The sequence below is a fragment of the Psammomys obesus genome, unplaced genomic scaffold (genome assembly GCF_907164565.1).
Source record: "Psammomys obesus unplaced genomic scaffold, mPsaObe1.curated_primary_1811, whole genome shotgun sequence".
NCBI lineage: Eukaryota > Metazoa > Chordata > Mammalia > Rodentia > Muridae > Psammomys > Psammomys obesus.
The window spans coordinates 23842217-23846965 of record NW_026596069.1 but is presented as its reverse complement, the minus strand read 5'-3'; positions in this window follow the sequence as shown (position 1 = coordinate 23846965).

Sequence of the window (4749 nt, the reverse complement as noted above, 5' to 3'; positions counted from 1 at the left end):
ATGTGGACACAGATTGGGTAGGGTACCCGCCTAGCATGTAGAGGAGGTGCGGATGTGGACACAAACTGGGTAGAGCATGTAGGAAGCCTTAGGCTTGAATAAACAGAGCTTGTTGCTGCACTTCTGTAGTCCCAGTGTTCAGAGATGAAGACAGGAGGATCAGAGATTCAAGATCACATCTCCACGGCAAGTTCAAGGCCAGCTTGGCAAACACAAGACCCTGTTGTACATAAAAAGATCGCTTTGCATTACTTATTTTATGTCCGGTACTTAAGTGGCTTACGCTGTTGATATTAATGCACTTAATTCTTAATAGTTTCAAACAGTAGGCAAAAACGATGCCCTGTCTTTACATAGACCACGTAAGGAACACTGCTAAGAAACGGCAGAGATCAGGTTAAAAGCAAGGTAGGCTGAGCCTGGAGTCCAGAGTCTCAGCACCTCAGAGGTCTTTCTCTGCTTGTAGTTGGTGGCCTCTGGTCACAGACATTCCCCGCTTGTGGAAAGCCGAGGTCACACTCTGACCCCTTATTCCTGGCATAGGGCCAAAGGGTCTGGAAGCTACTCCCTTCCCTGTGAGGTCACGCTTTGACCCCTTATTCCTGGCATAAGGCCAAAGGTTCTGGATGCTGCTCCCTCCCCTGTCACTTGTCCTCTGCAGAGGACAAGAGAGCTGCCATCCTCACCTGGCAGCAAGCCTCCTCCTCAGCTGTGCCAGGGAAGCCACGACCCAGGGCTTTGGGGGGTCTCGATGTCATCCCCTATCCACTGCCTCGAGATGCCTCCTCTCTGGAACAGGCACTCTCGGGTCTCCCTACCTCTAGATGGGAGGTGAAACCCCCACCTTTTACCTGGATGGTAGCCCTGGCCCAGGCAAATGTAGGACCAGTTAGTGAAGTAGGTGTTGGGAACTGGCAGGCCAGAAAAGCATCTCTTTGTGACGGGAACAAGGTGAGGTCACCCACTGGCACCCGCAGTAGAACAGGCTGTACTCTTAGAAACGGCATCCACCTCCTAATCAGTTATTTTAGGGTCTGTGTGAGTTGTCTGCGGTGACAGAGCATATCCAGCCAGCACCATCATCCCGTGTTCTCGGCACCCGGGGTCAGGCGGCCTATCGGGGTCTCTAAATAGCACGAGGCAGCGTGTGTTCCTTTCCTTTAATGTGCTCTGGCATGTGTAATCAGCTGGAGGGGAGGAGACAGACTCCATGTGGTGAACCCTGAGCCACTCTGGAGACAAGCTCGAGGGAGTGTTTCTGTGTCAACGTGGTCCAGAGGGGAATTAAGACAGACAGATCCTTCAACCAGTGCTGTGTTGGACACTAGGTCTTTAGTGTCTGTGTGAGAGTCCTGTGCCTTCAGCTTCAGATAAGCCATCCTGCTGGCTTCCAGTGGGGCACTGAAGTCAAACTCAAACTATGGTACACTGGTGCCTGTGCCTTTGGGGGCTTTAAAACATCGGGTTAGAATACTGTAGATGTCAGGGCCCCAGGAGCAGATGCCAACATGGTGGAAGGCAGAGAGAGGAGCCGGGACCCCACAGCCAGTCCTGCCTCTTCCTGCTGGGTGGCTGTGGTAGGAGCCAAGTGTTCACTGCAGGGAAAAGTCATTGCTGTATTAGTCACCTTTGCCATTGTCATAACACATCTCTCACAAAATCAACAGAAAGAAGGAAGAATTCCTTTTGCTCGGAGCCCGAGGATACGGTCCATCATAGCGGGAGAAGGCCTGTCAGCCCGAGTATGAGGCAGCTGTTTGTGCTGTGTCCACAGTCAGGAAGAGAAGAGGCGAATGCTGGCAGCCTGCAGCTTTCTTCCAGGGCAAGAAGGACATCACCCACAGTCAGGTGGGTCATTCCTGTCCAGTTAAACTTCTCTGTAAACAACTTCATAGCTACCCAGAGGTATGTTTCCGTGGTGATCTAAACCCCAACGAGTTGGCAGTCAAGATCAACCAATCCACCTATTGAGGCTCTTCTGTGGAACACGTATTCTGCTGGGCTCTTCGCTTAGACTCCAGAGCAGCCTGTCCCTCCAGCCTCTCTCTTTCAAATGAGATCATGCTTCTGAAAGTTCATGGGGACAAGTGTGTGTGGACACTGAGGTGGTGCTTGTGGTGTTTACTTAGCAACTTGACTTTGGGAGTGTTCTCCTCCTATTTGTCTCTGTCTTCTGGGCCCATTGCCAAGACTCTTCTCCTTAGCTGATTTTCTTTCAATAGGCGGTTTCATTTATCCCAGGCTAGCTTTGAACTCCCAGCCCTCTTACCTCAGCCTCTGAACTGATGCTTTCACAGTTATGTGGTACCACACCTGGCTCTTTTTTCTTAGTCAAAAACAAATATGATGCTTCCAGCAACACAGCTCCTAACAGCCCCCAGGAGAAACAGCCCATGTTCCCATAGACTAATGGGTAGGCACAATACTTTTCAGCAATTTAAAATAAGGTCTAGCATATGTACACAGATAAACCCCCAAAACATCACAGTAGAGTAAGGCAGCTACCAGAACAGCAGTAAGATCCCATCCATCTGTGCTATTCATGGGAGGCAAGCATTCTGAGACAGAAAGTAGACAAGGATTTTCTCAGGTCTGGGGTAGGAGGAAGAGGAATGACTGATGGAGTAGAATCCTAGGGAGGCTGAAACACTTCCCGTGAGCTGTGGAACTAGCTGCATACCCCTGTGACTACCCTAGAAACCTCAGGTGTTCATTTAAATGGATAAATGTTTGTTAGGAAATGCTATACACATCCTAGGTTAGCCTCAGACCTACTCTATATAGCTTAAGCTGGCTTTGAACTTCTTCTGTTCACCCTGACTCTGCCTCCAGAATGCTGAGGTTATAGGTGGGGACCTGGGAGCTGGACCTGGGGCTGGACCTGCACATTAGAAAAATACTCTACCCATCGAGCTACTTTCTCAGCCTTAAGGCATTCATCTGATTCAGTTATTGAAGGCTTAAAACCAGAAGGGGGATTTGAACCCGCTCTTGAGGGTCAAAGCTGCCCATTGAAACAGTAGGGGAACAATGTCCTACACAGAGGAGAGAATGTTCGAGGGGGGAAGGAGGAATGGTTGGGAAGGGTACATCCGAGGAACAGCAAGAAGGGCGTGGTAAGTGGCCACACGTGAGGTTGGAAGGGTGGGAAAGGACAAGATTGTGAAAGGTTATTTTGGGCATGAAGGAGCAGGGCACCGGGGCTGACAGTGGAAAGTCACCGAAAGACTTTAGTCACCTTGTTGCCACAGTATTCGAGATTTGGAATGAAGTGGAATGTCTGTAGCGAGGTGGGCCCAGAGAGAGAGAGAGGCAAATGGCGTGGCCTCTGCCCTCATCCACAGAGAAGACAAGAAGCTCTGGATTGGTTCTCTGCTGGAATAAACAACATTAATCGTTAACCTCCCCTCCCCCTGAAATGGGTATGGTGCACAAATATTTTGGATCAGCATAAGCAATGTTTCTGTAGGCATGGGGCATTATCCATTTTGTAGAAATGTTGGACACTAGAAGAAGGGCTTTAGAAACAGTGGCTAGAGGTTTGTTTTCTGAAGGTGTTGGGGGCAACTCACCATTAGGAAGTAGCTTTCCAGTTCATCCTGGGGGGCCCATTGTACTCACATGGGCCCCCAACCTCTCCCTCCCCCCCCCCCCCCCCGCTCCCTGTCTTGGCTTTGGATCAGTAGCCAAAAGAGTTTTCCTCACTGGAAAGCTCATCCATTTGCTTGGCTCCATTTTGGAGAAGCAGACCTTTTCCATAGTCACCTCTGTGGACCCACCTCTGACCCTTTGTCATTTCACTGTCCTGGCCCTCATAACCGTAGCCTAGAGTCTAGTCAAAGAAGGTGCTCAGGGGAGATTTGCAGAGCTGGTCAGCCACAGTTTCACCCTTTAGTCAGGTGGGATCCTGCCCCTTCGTCATGCTGCATGCTCACTGCACTCAAGCAAATGCTTGGGAACAATGCCAGATCCTAAGTCAGCGAGGTAGCTGCCTTCTAGTCGTTGGGGCCAATATTCCTGGGTCTCCGTGACTTCTGTTAGTGCTCGTGCCTAGCACACGTAGGAGGCCCCGGTAAGTATTTGCTGGATTTAAATGAAAGCTCGAATAGACTCAAGGAGTAAGTGAAGTCTTTGGCTGACCTCAACTAGGAAGAGACCTTGGACGGAATACACAGGGCTGAGTATGGAATTTTGTGTTGCATGATGCCTCTGGAACCTTCCCTAATCTCCCTGTGCTTCAACTTTGTTTCAAGGGGAAGATAGGATTTGAGTAGAGTGAACGCTTCGAAATGAACTCCTTTCCACCCCACTAACATTTCTCTGCTGGCTCTTGTGACTGCCTCTAAGAAGATAAATTGAATCTGGCAAGATTTTGACCCAGAGGAAGGCTGCTAGGAAAAGAGAAACATTTATAGAGTAAGTTGAGAAATTAGGTAGTGGCTGAGAGAAGCCATAGGGGAATCCTGGAGGGCTATGGAAGATGGCACCCTCCGCTCTGGCCAAGACACCGTCTTTGAAGTAACTTCACATGTAACATCTAGAATGGTTAAAACTCTGGTGCCCACTGGCCAGAAGTGAAAATCCCACTGTAGTTAGCCAGTGGGTGTTCCAGGCAGTATAGAAGTATGTCACTAAACAAATGGTACTAGAGGCAGGTCAGTCTGAGGCTACTTGCAGATACTCAACTCTCTGACACCTATTATATCTAATGGCAGAGTATTTTCATGAAGCCTGTACACCACCCCCCCC